The sequence below is a fragment of the Siphateles boraxobius genome, unplaced genomic scaffold (genome assembly GCF_051911475.1).
Source record: "Siphateles boraxobius isolate OS27281-9 unplaced genomic scaffold, OSU_SipBor_1 35, whole genome shotgun sequence".
NCBI lineage: Eukaryota > Metazoa > Chordata > Actinopteri > Cypriniformes > Leuciscidae > Siphateles > Siphateles boraxobius.
The window spans coordinates 11,751,299-11,766,311 of record NW_027508975.1 but is presented as its reverse complement, the minus strand read 5'-3'; the positions used below and the strand labels follow the sequence as shown (position 1 = coordinate 11,766,311).

At 36.6% G+C, this 15,013-nt stretch overlaps 2 long non-coding RNA genes across 2 annotated transcripts in view; both read right to left on the bottom strand.

The window, feature by feature from the left end:
- LOC143702498 (uncharacterized) overlaps positions 1-15,013 on the bottom strand; it is a 158,043-nt gene that overhangs the window by 102,416 nt on the left and 40,614 nt on the right. The window lies entirely within an intron of this gene.
- On the bottom strand, positions 6,227-6,909 carry LOC143702637 (uncharacterized). Its single transcript, XR_013190481.1, has 2 exons — positions 6,835-6,909; positions 6,227-6,458 (listed from the first exon to the last, which is right to left on the bottom strand). It is a non-coding gene; the product is annotated as an uncharacterized LOC143702637 (long non-coding RNA).

The window sequence follows — 15,013 nt, the reverse complement described above, 5'->3', positions numbered from 1 at the left end:
CCTTGATGCTCTTTGCTGCTGAACTCCAACTGTAATTAAGAAGAACACATTGCTTGCAGATGTCTCACAGAAGTCAACACCTTAAAGAAAGCCCTGAGAGAGTTTGAACAGGAAGGACAGAGAGATTTTTGTTTCAAGTGGATTTCAAAGAGTATTTGTGCCGAACAGAATCAAAAGTAGAGTTAGCAGAAATGCGGCCAGGGTCGTCACAAAAAATCACGGGACCCAAGACAACATTTTTATGGATATTCTACCTTTCTCACAGGGCCAATGAGTAAGCTATACAAAGAGGAACTCAGTGGGCCCCATAATCACAGGGCCCTGGACAACATTCTCGGACGTACCCTCCTGACGACAGCTCTGGATCTGGCTAAATGAAGGATCTTTCCATTACAAATAAGAACCTGAACTGCTTTTTGAAATAACGTTTTAATTTTTCTATAGCTATACATTGTATGACAAAAGGAACCTTCAATGTGACATTGAAGAAATGCAATGTGTAAGCTTGTAATAGTGGTGTTTGGTTCATAAACAATTCAATATTTTTATCAAAACTTTTAAGTAAACGAAAGTTATAATTTTTAGCCTACACTGACTGTAGCACAGGTAAATAGCATTCAAATGCAGGCCATAATGGAACAATTCACTGGTTTGACTTACTAAACGTCATCTCATTTATGTACAAAGTGAATAAACAAAAATGACTTGCTGAAAACACACAAACAAAAGCTATACCTACTGTTGTAACATTGTGGCCTTCAGAAAGGGACATCAATAAATAAATCCGTGCAAAATACTTTTGGTAAACAGCCTCAAATAGATTCAAGGCACTAAAGTGAATTAAATTCATTATTAATGTGTAATACATTATCTGTGGACTTATATCCAAAAATAAATTATCCATTCACTAGACTAGAACTTATTCTGATCTGTTACGGAATCGTTAAGTGAATGATTCAGTGACTCGTTCAAACAACAACAAAAAAAACACTGCTACCTTTTGAAAATTACAACATAAAAAAATGGCCACTAAACAAATTCAGTAACTGTAACTTAGCAAATCTTTTTGGTATAGTATCAAAAGATTCACATCACTAAGATGAATCAAATTGATCACTAATGTGTAATACTTTATCTGTGGACTTGTATATTCACAAATATATTATCCAGTCAATACTCTAAAACCTTTAGCGGTCAGGAATCTGTTACAAATCATTGAGCGAATGATTCAGCGACTTCAAACTCATCGCTACCTATTGACAATAATGCAGAAATTGTCACTGACTCAATTCTGACTTGAAAAAAGTCACTGGGATCAATTAAAAATCACCACCACTGATGTGTAACATTATTAATATGTGAATGTGCATTTAAATACATTCATTATTCATCTAACACTACCCTAAATAATTTTCAAAATCGGTTTAAAAGTAGTTTGTCAGTCAGGATTAGATGTTGAAAGAAACGTTTAATGTTTTCTTTGTCCCATCAATACAGTTTCCACAGACAATCAGTCTGCCAAACCAATCTGCCTCCCAGGCAACTTCACCTTCTGAATTCATTCCCACAAACAGGACAGAGCGTTTAAATCCCCACATGCTCTCCGCAGGATATGCTTTAAACAGCCCACTTCTATCTAACAGTGACAAACACACACATTTCACTTCCAGCTCATGTCAAACACCCTCAGGATCCTAGTTTGAAGGATGATAATCTGTCCACTCACACACAAACTTCCCCATTTTGATGGTGACTACATCTCTCTGCAAAACAGTGGCGAGAACAAAACGAGAAGTAAACGTGCCTGCAGGGGATGACGGTTAAGTTCAGATAGCCATGAAGAGATGCTGCCTGTCTCCATGCATCCAGTGGACCCTCTCAGTAAACAGCGTTTTTGCTTTCTGTGCCACATATCAAAAGTCAAATATCAAGGCAATTGACCTTGCTAATACATCACTGCTTCTGTCTAACCCTCTCTAAAAGGCTGTTTTGCCATTGTTTCAGCCTGACTGGCTTTCTATAGTCACTGTGTGCTTTTCAGATTTCACACATCACTGATTTGTTGCTCTATTGACGACGACACTGAGTCATACCCCATTGAAAGCTGATCATGATTATGAAAGTATATGCAGGAACACACATGCACACAGACAAGGCCTGGAGAAGGTCAAGACGAAAGCAAAAAAAAAACCATATTTCAATTGTTTCTTTAAGGCAGCAATGAGATTGAATGGAGCGCGAACAGACTTTTGCTTAAAAGGATCATTCTTCACTCTCTTGTGGTCTCATATGTAAGACTTTTGATATGATTTGGTTATTGCTCTTCAAAGGAAAGGTTCTCTATGGTTCCATGTATAAAATGTTGCTTTTGAATTCTTAAAGTGTAATGGAAGTAGTAACAGATATTTTCTTTTGAAGTCAAGTGAAATGGAGCATTTGAAGAAAAACAATGTAGGATGAGACTTGATTAAATCCATTGGTTTTTGATTGTATGGAGGGAGATCTGAACGCAAGCTTGTAGTCTATTGTAAAAAAGTTTAAAACAGACAAAATTATTAGAGAAGTCCAGCATACATACGACATACCGATAAACTAGATAAACAAACATGAATGGATGAATCGTTCACAATATGATCAACAACATGCATTAAAAAAAAAAGGTTAAAGGGTAAGTTCGGCGTTTTACAAGTAAAGCCCGTTTTAAGATCGTTTCTGATGAAATCGAACGGTTAAGATTAAAATTTGGACACATGCTGCTGTGCACTGATATGCTCACGCAAAAATCGCTGCAAAAGAAGCTTTCCAACAGGTTTTATCGTAGTTTTTGGAAGAATGTCCGGTTGTGAGGCGTTGGAAAAATAGGTCCACAGTTTTACAACGAATGGTAAAACACCTGTTGGAAAGCATATTTTGCAGCGATTTTTGCGTGAGCATATCAGTGAACACCCCAGACCACTCGGTGAGTTTCACTTCTTTGTAAACAAAAGTTTAATGCGTTTATATGAGTGATTGTTCCAATGCACCTATGAAACCATTGTATAGGTGGGGGGGTGCTAACACAAAAACCTAAAATTCTCAGGACAGCAGCATTTGTCCAAATTTTAATCTTAACCGTTCGATTAATCAGAAACGATCTTAAAACAGGGTTTTACTTGTAAAACGCCGAACTTACCCTTTAAGGTTAATTTACATTTTATTCTGCCTTTAATGCCAAATTTAAAAACATTTTGATAAAATGGTTCAAATTAATGAATACAAATTAATGGTGATTTATTGATTTAGAAGACATGCAAAAAAAATGTTATTCTAAAAATATAAAATAAATTCTCCTTTTATATTCCACTAAATGAAAACAGTAATGAGAGTTTCACACAACATGGGGGTGAGTAAATTATGACAGAACACATGTTTAGGTCAATTATTCCTTTAAACCCCCTGTGTCTCAGATAATGTCCCCAGTAATCTCACATAAGTCTCCTCTAGAGCTTCAGAAGAGATCTCAACAAAGTCACACACTGTGCTCAGACTTTAAAGATTTCTAAATGAACTCAACGGACCCATTTCTCATTCAATTCTTCAAAGACCAGATTATCAGAGTTATGTGATCCAAATTACTTTCACAGCTCTTTGCTCCCGTCTGCCAACAATCGTCCCATTTATTCGTATTGTTCCTAAAGAGTTTTAGGAGAATCATCTGATACACAACTAATATATAACCAAGAACTCAATTATGATTCTAAAGCTTAAAAAAGGTAACCTCTGGGGAATAAAAAAAAGGTAGTGATTATCTGATTAGAGACAATATGTGTATACAGTCACAAAACTGACTCGTAAGTTTTTATGGATTTATTACTAATCTAGAGAGGAATAAAGGCCAATTCCATAAGAGTCATGGCAGTTTATTGTGCCTTACCTCATACTGGACTCAACTAATGTGCGATTGAAGGGAAACGAGTGACTATCTCGGCACCCAGAGACACCACAGCTTTTCCTATACTCTGCATTTGTGTGATGTGTTCCGTTTTAGAGCGCCAAACTTTAATTCAGACTCAGCTCTGGGCTGCAGAGCACATGTGCTCATGATGTCATCACTGTGGTAATTGGAAGGGGCGCACAGTGCACTTACTGATGACTGACTGTATTTTGCGGTGTTGGAGATCAGTGAGAGAGCTGAGTTAATGCGTGTATGAGGAGGTACGTCTTGGCTTCAGGGCCGTGACTCTACAGAGAGCTTGTGGTAGCAGTTATAGCCTCTCAGCTCAGGAAGGATTTAGGCTCCAGCCTTAAGTCTTGAAATGCAGTTCAAAAGAAACTATGATGGATGTTTAGCATTCGTGTTTTTGTTCGGTTACTTGCTGATGGCCTAGCACAGAGATGTTAATGTTTCAAAATATTTCTTTCAAATAAACGCTGTTATAATTGAAAATACTTAGCGGCACAACTGTTTTCAACAGTGATCATTATAAGAAATGTTTCTTGAGCATATTAGAATGATTTCTGAATCATCATGTGACACTGAAGACTGGAGTAATGATGCTGAAAATTCAGCTTTGCATCACAAGAATAAAATTACATTTTAAAATATATTGAAATAGAAAACTGCTATTTTAAATTGTAATAATATAAATTAAAAATATAAAATATTTCAAGTGCCACTTTCTTATTCTTGCTTATTTGTCTCAAAATGTGACTATCATATTTTAAATCATTTTTTAAAATTATTTTTATACAAGCTTCCATACTGTAGTGCTTTTAAGATGGTCAAATTACATTTTAAGTCATAATAAAATAGGTAATTTCAATGATATATTGACTAAATTATTAACTAGAAAATCTATGTTTCTAATTTTAATTTCAGAAATCGGGTTACCTTAGAAGATTGCACTTTGGATCCAGCTTCCCTCCCAGCATGCAAATGCATGCTAGCCTAATCTGGTCTTTTCAGACAGGTTTTGATACCCAGTGTTAATAAAATCAGAAGAGTGGGAAAAAGGTGAAAAAATCTTGTAACAGCCTTGCACGAACATCTCTCAGGTTTATCCAACGCTAGTGTGTGAAAATACCTCATCTCATTTGACCCCCACTTAGAAGTCATAAATTAATCAGTAAGTGTGACTATTTCTATTTCCTTCATGCCCGTTTTCGGCCAGCAGAGCATTAAGTGAGAAAAAGAGACACAAGTGCTACCAGACCTGTGGCTTACATCCTTACCAGAAAGTCAGAGAATAGGAAAATGTAATTTCTTTCCATGCTTTCCATCTATTATTAGACCGCCATCATTCACAGTTAAGAAGATGGACAGATAGGTGCGATATCTCAATGGGTAAATGCAACACCAACGCTCGAAGAGCATGTGTCACCGCGCATAGGGAGCAGGAGAGGAGCGTGTGCGAATAACCCACGGGCCTGTGACAGCGTATGAGTGATGATGTCACCATCAAGAAAGAAGGATGAGGGGTGTCAATCCTTTTCCCTCTCATTTATCTTTAAATGGCCGTCAAAGGAAAGTAGTGAGACCTCAGTCAATGGAAAACGACTTCCAATCCAATTCCAACCTTCAGGAAATGATGACTACGTTAGCAGTCGACTATTGTCACAAAAAGGCAGCAACTCTCAAGATGAATGTGAAGGCGCATGACATATTTCAATTATGTATTCTAACTTTAATATGAGCCTGTATATTTTCCATGTATAGTGTTCTTATTATGTTTTAGAGCGAGGAAATTCAAGAAGCACATAATGAAAAAGCATAGAGATTTTTGAGACGCCTCCCTTGTGGTAATCCAATCAAACAGCCCCCCCCCCCCCCCACCCCACCCCCTTTCTAAACATTTACATATCAAGAGCAGGAATACAGTTTTCTTTGGCATTGAACAATATTTATACCCCAGAATAATGAACTAGTGTTGCTTTTCTTCAAAGAAAGAGGATTCAGATCATTTTCATATCAACACCAAGTTGTTTAAGAGGAAAACACATCTTCACTTGACTCTCCCAAGAGTGCTCACATGTCTCTCTGAGATCTGACTGTGGAATATCAAGATGATGAAAATAGAACAGTCTATCTTGACCTCTCGAGAGGAGCAGGACCTGAGGGAGAGAAGGAACGCTAGCCTTCCTAAGGAAAAGCTAACCCACCCATAAAGAAAAAAATCACAGATGAGATCTTTTTAATATCTCAATTGTTTCTCTAAAACAACAAGATTAAACAGATTTTTTTTAAACATTTTTAGAGTAAAATAATCTGGCAATCTCATTTTTCAGAAAAAGATATCAACATTTCCATCTTCCAATCAATGAACTCAAACATTCCTCACCAAACTCTTACTTGACCAGTAATATGGACTTTACAATACACTTATTTTATAGCTTTTGTTTATTGAAAATTAAGACATTTTCTTACTTCCAACAAGCGGTTTGCAAACTTCCACTCAATTTAGCCACCCAATCAAATCATCCTTTTAAAGGGTAAATAAACCCCTGGCCAGAGCCTGACTGCACCCACTGGCAATATTTGAAAAATGCTGGAAAAGTGGGCAGAGCCCAGCGGAGGGGGGCGTGCACCTGAAATGCATCTATTTGTATGGAACCTGCCTTCGTCACCAACAACCGCTGGTCACGAACCACCGCAACCACCAATAGGAAAATTTAACTGCAGTAGCCACCGTTCAACCTGAAGAGGGCAGCACTCAGATGTTTTTAAACCATATATTGTAGAATTAAAACACTTTAAACCCAAATGTCAAAAAATTTACTGGAATCAATGAACAGCGTTTATGAAGCTCCATTCTTACAGATCATTAACAAAAAAAAGTTGTTTTAGTGTTTAGTTACCCTTTAAAAACATTTAATTTGTTCATTTTTGCATTTATCACTTTATAACAGGCCCAGCATGTATCGGCAAATGTGTGTAATTTTAGAAAAAAAATATATATATAATTTTATTTAACAAGAGCAGATCAAATTGATAAAAAAAAACAGTAAAAACTGTATCATGGTTTCTACTAAAAATATTACGCATCACAACGGTTTTCAAAAATAAGTAATGGTTCTTGTGCAGCAAATCAGCATAGGATATAAGAATGATTTCTGAAGGATCGTGTGACACTGAAGACTGGAGTAATAATGCTGAAAATATATATGTCTGTCTGTCTGTCTGTCTCTCTGTGTGTGTGTGTGTGTGTGGCCTGGTAAACCCTACCTTATGGGGACAAAATGTCCCCATAAGGATGGCAATATTTGAAATCCTTGTTCGTGTAGGGACATTTTTTGGTCCCCATGAGGAAAACAGCTTATAAATCATACTAAGTGATGTTTTTTGAAAATGTAAAAATGCATAAAGTTTTCTGTGATGGGTAGGTTTAGGGGTAGGGTTAGTGTAAGGGAATAGAATATACAGTTTGTACAGTATAAAAATCATTATGTCTATGGAAAGTCCCCATAAAACATGGAAACACTACGTGTGTGTGTGTGTGTGTGTGTGTGTGTGTGTGTGTGTGTGTGTGTGTGTGTGTGTGTGTGTGTGTGTGTGTGTGTGTGTGTGTGTAAACAGTAGCCTACATAGAAGAGCCTTACAGCCGCACGCACCCGATGCGCGCGCACAGAGAGAGGGCGAGAGAGAGAGAGAGAGAGAGAGACGACCGTTCCAGATAGCGCTCGAGCACCGAATTAATGACTCTTTTGCGTTTCCTTGCACTTGCTTGAACGGACACATTACAAAATTATGTCAAAATACCCATCTCGGCAAGTATTCTCTTGCTTTTGTCATAAGTGAACAGTTGAGAAAGAAACCGGATGTTTGTCAGTTTTTTCGGTCCGTGACTCGGTCTTAAGTGACATCACACACCTAATATTCTAACTGTTGTCTGCGTCATTAATATTAATAAAACCACAAAATACAGCTTTAACATATTTAATGTCTACACTGGAAAAAATGGAGTTATTTTACATTTAGGCTAAATTATTAATTTCTGTACCTGAATACCAGCTACTGTAAGACTGCACTTTGTTATATAGTATTCATCTCTACTTGTAATTTGTGTTGCCTATTTGTTCTTATTTTATTACTGACCGTTCACTTGTTTTAAATAATGTGTGAACTTTATCAGTTAGGCTCGAGTTTTTGATGTAGTAGCCTGTAAGAACTTAAAGTGAGCTTTAAGTTATAAATGAAAAGATATATATATATATATATATATATATATATATATATATATATATATATATATATATATATATATATATATATATATATATATATATATTATTATTATTATTATTTATTATTATTATTTTTTTGCCTATCCAAAAATTATCCGAGGCTCAAAAAAACGTATATGATCCGAACCGTGAATTTTGTGATCCGTCCACCACTGCAATCCCATTTTATAAGATAACAAAAAAGCTAAAATAACAATTTAAAAGTATATAATCAATTCAAAGTGTAAAAAAAAAATAATAATAATAATAGTTAACATCAGTATAGAAAAAAAAACTGCAAAGTTTGTTAGGGCAGAAGAGAAGAGCATGAGGTCATGAGGACTCTTCTGCAACTCTTTGCAGCTAATAAGACTGCCATATACTCCATCCACTACTCATGGGACTGGTCAAGACGGAGCGAGAGAGACAGACTCCCAGCACTCCGCTCTCCCACGATTTGTATATAAATAAAAACAATAGCAATTTACAGTGAGAGCACGGAGGGAGTAGACCTTCCGAAAGCAGAAAAAGCCAATGGGAAAGTGGAAGTGGAAAGCGCATGAGAACAGAGAGAACTAACTCTTGTGTTGTTTCATCTGACAGATTTAGAGGAAATCGCAACATGTCTGCAGTCAAAATGATATTATAAGGGGACACAACCTCTTGCAACAGAAAAAGGATCTGTTGTGGGTATAGAAGGGGAAAATAAGGAGGAATTTTTGGAATGGGATTAAAGAAAAGCTGACAGAGATGGAGAGACTATAGAGGCTTGTCATGCGTCTCTGATCCAGCCAATGAGATGGCACGAGCGCTGGTTCATTTGCGAGTTTACTGGGTCACTGGCACAGCTGTGTGTGGGTAGGGCTGTTAAAGCGGTGTCTGGAGGTACCAGTGAGTGTCTGATTGGGAGAAGCCTGTGCTAGACTGCTTCGCAATTTTTGGCTGCATGTCTGAGAGGCAGAAACGGGGCACAGGAGAAGGTGTGTAAACAGAAACAGAGCCAGGGAAAGCCATAAAGAGCATAATTCTAACTGATGTGCATATGTGTGTGCATGTGTTTGCATGAAAGGAGGAGACAGAAAAAAAGCTGAAAGCCACGGGTATTGCATCAGAATTCAGGGTAATGTTCAATGAGGTGAAAAAGCAATTCAGGTCTACCCAAAGGTTACGCAAACACATTTTCTATGCGTGTCCAAGACTGAAATGCACAAGCATAATAATGGACTGTTTGGAAATATTCTGTTGCCATGCAATGACCTTCAGCTTAAGCCAATATCCTCACACATGGATTTAGAGGTTGGACATTGTTTTAATGTCTTGTTTATAAGCTACAGATGCATTTTTGTCTTATTATCTACTGAGTGTAGTGAAGTGGTGAGGTTGTTTTTTCTACGTTATCATTAGTTTACAAATTTACAGAAGCTATATGGAGACATTTATGGAGAGACACATGGAGGGCTTGACATTATAGATACTGAAATATCTGAAAGGCTTCCAATAAGCTACTCATTTTCCACCGAATAGATAGATGATACCAGCTACACTTTCTCGCTCTTTCATCCCTCCGACACGAAAGTTACACGCAAACCCGCCTCCACTCACTCGCTCGTTTAATTTGTTTGGATGAATGTTGGTAGTGGGGCTTGAATTTGCCGTGGGGTTGCACATAGTTTTACTAATTTCCACAGATTTTGTGCTCAACCAAAGTGTGCGCACATAAAGCCGCCTCTAAATTTAGTTATTTTTCACTGCTTATTGCGCTTAAACAGTCAAATATACACAAAATAATGTCAAAATGCTGGTTTTGGCGAATATTCACTTAAACACGGTCATTTATTTTTTAAGTGGATGGTAACAATTGAGAAAGAAAACGCATGTACTATACTATAACGGATCCGTGCATCAGGTCTTAAAGTGACACCAGCCTAATATACCAGTGGCTGGTGAGCAAAAAAGTTAATGCCGAGCCCTGGACAATATTTGTCAATATTGTGATGCCAATATTTAGAATGGAATACTAACTAAGTGCACACTATATAGTGCAAAATAAATAAATAAAAACAGAAAATAAAAATGTACATATAATCTGTAAATAGAAAATATTAAATACAAACAGTACATATGAAACAATATATTTGTTTTAAACTGTAGAACAGTTTGCTCTATTGTCATTACATGAACACAAGGCTCCAGATTGGGATTTAAATGGTACAAAACATGACAAATGCAACAGCTATTCTTTTTTAGTCATTACAGTCATGCGTTTATACATGGTTTTGTTATTTATAATCTCATGATGTGCTGTTAGTTAATTACAGCTTTAGAGTTCACGTCAGCATGAGTTGAAATGTTGAATTCATAAACAATGACTCTTATAAACAGGTTATTTTTAATGAGTCAGCCAAAAAGATTCATGAAACAGTCTCAGACTCTCTTAAGGGTTAAATATGCAGAATCACTTAATGTGTGAATTGTTCAGAGACGTTACTGAGTTTGCTAGTTGCTACTGACTCTCTCATTGAACAGCGAGTAATTTTTTGGTTGTGTCCAATTTTATAGGAAATCGGGAACCGCTAATTTAAATGAAAGATAAGTTTTCACAACAGAGTTTTGTAGTAATACATTTTATTCAATAAAAATCAAACAAAATAAATATAAATCGCAAACAATTATTGATAAGCATTGTGAGGGTTAATTGTAATGTTGAATCGATTATAAAGAAAAAGGTGTTTGCATGAAAAACTAAAGTAGGTGAACCATAAATCAACAATATTTGATTTTTTTTTTTTTTTTTTTTACAAAACAGTCTCACTACAATGACTATGATCAACTTAACCGCTTTTGAAAAAACATTTTTATCAAGCAATTCTGTAATTTGTTTCTTCATTTTAGGAGCCACTGGTTATAAAGTAAATTTTTTAGTCTGGAGTCCTGATTCATCATGTTGCATGTTTAATACAGCAAGTGGCGTCCAACTAACATTTTGGAAGTAAAAATGGTTATTTTGCATTTTAAATTCAATACCAGTACAATTAGTAAAAAAAAAAAAACCTGCAATTATTCCCAGATCATTCATCACATTGCAAATGGAATGTCAGGTTGAGCATGTTGCATTGTGCAATCCAGTATTCAGCAGAGAGTGATTTGATATGTACTGCTAGTAAGAGTTAGCTTAGAAATCTAGACGCACCCTAGCGGCAGCAAATTTTATTTTGCAGCCAGTGCCGTCTAGCAACTCTCCGTTGGCTTGCGAGCTGGAAAAACCAAACTCTAGTCAGGCCAATCACATCGTGTATAGAGTCGGTGGGCAGCCTTAACATAATGACGGCAGAGTTGCGACGGTTCCGCGTGAATTCCCTGCTACTTGAAAACAAAGAAGACGGCTGGTACTGCTGGCAAACAGCGGCCTTTCAAATCGGCTTTGGCAGCGACTGTGGAAGACTTGGACTTGGAGTTAAGCTTTCTTTGAGAAAAGAACAAAGAACGACACTGAAGTCCGTCGCTCTGACTAGGTCACCACCTTCGTTGCTCTGGTTGGTTGTAGCACTATCCTATTGCGTGCAGAGGGAATTTTAAAGACAACCGTTTATCCCGCCCCTCAGATTGAGCCCTGCCAATAGTGTGTTCCCAGACCCAACATCTTGATGTGGGTCTAGCTTGTCAGGCTAAGTAAGAGTGGTATGCTATTCTGAATAATAAACTTTTACTTTAAAACATATATCCTGCTAATTTGAACTCCAGGAGCGGACCAATCAGAAATACTCAAACAGGGCACTGAAGACATGTGTACAACAAAAGGTTTAAGACACTGGGTTTTAGTTTAAATGATAACCTAGTGCAAGGTTTGGGACATCAAAAAGTTAGTTAGAAGAATGAACAAAGCAAGAAAGTGGTCAGTAGACGAGAAGACCTGCAAGAAAATAGACTTACGGTGGCAGTGATGCTGTCTCTGCACGTTCCACAAACCTCGCCAAGAGAATGTGAATAGCCAGGAACAATTAGGCAATTTGTCATAAATTAGAGGACGCCGTCATGGCTGGTTCCTCATTAAGTCGTGAGTGGACAGCCTAATTGAGCAGCATTTTTGTGTCTGGAGAAGCTTTGAAAAATGAAAAGCCTAAACAGCACAAGACCACAGCAATATTAGGATCTCTATGTCTTGCTCCTTATAGCCCACCCTTCCTAATGAGGTAGACTTGGCTCCCCTTTCCAGATGAAATCAGTAGGGGAGCACAATAATGCTGGCTCCGGTCTGCTCCTGCCAGAAGGGGGCAACCATAAGGATCAGTCTCGCCACATCAGTCCAACCCTTCATCCTTCTCTGGGCTCTCACTCACTATCTCTGCTATATCACTAGACTGGAGCAATGTTCATCATATCACTAATGTGAAAGTAATAACTGCATTTCTCGTCACAAAAGTGCCTTGGGGTGCAGGAATAATGATGTGCAGAGATCATGCCAAAAAAAAAAAAAAACTAGTGCACGGTTTGTGAATGTCATAAAGAATAAGATTGAGTGTTTTGTTAAGCCATTCTGCTGGAACATCAAACCAGTGGTTTTACATGATTTCAAGCTAGTCCTTACTGTTGGGGATCCCAAGTTGGCTTGCTGGTCTTTGTCTCCCAGCATGGTCAGTTGGCTGGTTTTAGAAAGTCCAGCTAGACTTTCTAAAACAAAATAAGACCAACTGAAACCAGCTAAAGTCAGAAAAGGCCAGTTTAAGTGGGATTTTGCAGGAGGGCTGGTAGATCAACTTGGCCACTATTGAGTTGATAGAGTATATTAGCTTAGCCAATCAAACTATCAATAAACAAACAAACAAATAAAAACACATTTTATTTATTTCTAAAAAAATACAATTTTAATTTGTATTTTATAAATTGATTTCTAAATATAAATATTTATAATTATTTGTATTTATTTCTAAAACTAAAATATACATTTAAACAAGTAAACAATTATTTTTTTAATTTATTGATGTATTTATATATATATATATATATATATATATATATATATATATATATATATATATATATATATATATAAATAAATTTATAACTACAACAATTTTTCAATTGTTTGATTTATTTCAAAAACTAAATAAATACAGTTTATTTAAGATTAGATAGATACTAGATGATAGAGGATATATGGAGAGATGGATCGAGGTTTCAATAAACTTTTCATAGGAGCATGACTACAAAAAAGCAGCCCAAACTATACATTTTCTTTCTCACACCTGTTACTATTTAAACGCTTCAAGTGACTGTTAGATTCTGGTCAGTTGTTTCTACTTGCATTTAACCACAAGGTCATCCCCCTGTGCTCTGCTAAACAGGAAGTTGAGTTTGTGAGAGCAGGGGGCCAAGGCTTGAGGTTACCTTCATGGCGTGCTGCAGATCTCAGCATCTGCTGTTTGCCTTTCCTGTTTTGACGGCTACTGTCTGGCTCACTCCAAATAATGCTTTTGGCACCAGCGCACCCTTAACTGCCCCACTCAGACCTCATATCGTTCCACACAAAAAGAGGAACTGACTAAACGTACATCCGCTCTCTCTCCCTCACAACTTCCCAAACACACTGACAAACAAGGAACTCACCGTTCTCCAAACAGGCTTGGGAGAGGAGACGCGTCTGCCTGTTCAGTTTGTTTGTTTGATGGGTGAATCTACTCCAAGTCTGGGACAAATATCAGTTTTAAAAGGCTGATACTGACTTATGGTTTGTCCGTTAACTTATAAGGCATGCCCTCTGCATGGTCGTGAAAATAAAGACATTTATCTTCACTGAATGAACGCAATGTTCCTCTCTCTAGGGCCACTGTGGCCTTTTCAGCTGGAATGAGAATCAGTAATTGTGTGGTGAGATGTCCAAATAACAGCCTCTGTCCTACATGTTTATTTGGCTGTAGAATGGGAGAAGATATGTGGTAAAATGGTGCTGGATAGGAAAGTGGATTGGATTATGGCTCATCCTTTCATTTAGCTATGGAAAGATTCCTTTTTTATGTAATAGTTATATTATGTTTAATTATATGATATAATTAATATGATAATTATGACAGTCAATTTAACACTGTAATATAGGGTCCACGATAAACAAAAGGAAATCTTGTCGAAAATGCATGCCAAGTTCGCTCTATACACACACACATATTATACAGTATATACACACTTATGTTAGATATGTCGCAATATCGCAATTAATCGATTTGACAGTATAAATAAACAAACTTAAATGGATTCATTTTTAACATTTATAGATTTTTGTAAATATTTGTGAATATATACATGAATGCATTTATTGATTTATAAACTAACATAAGCATTTATTGATTTATAAACTAATTTATAAACAAACTTTTTCAGAAAAGTATGACTACACAAAAGTAGCCCAAACTACACATTTTTGTCACACCTGACCTGATTTAATTTAGAAATGTCATTTTATGAAAAATGTTACATTTTGGGGAAGTCACATAACCTGACTCTTTACAACATGAACTAGCATTACTTTGTCATTAAAATATTGAATTATTCAATATTCATCGGCTTATTGATCTTGACGCACATTCATGATGGCCATCATATAATTTATATCCTGCTTCATGTGCTCATAATTATCTTAAATAAATCTGCATACATATGCCCACATCTGTGTGGAAATCCCATGATAAGGGATTTGTTTATAGGCACCATAAATGAGTCCATATGTAAGCAGTATAGACATATAAAAGAAGGAAGGAAACATTAACACTAAACATAAGGTTTTCATGCAGATATTGCGTGAGTGTATGTCCTTAAATGCATG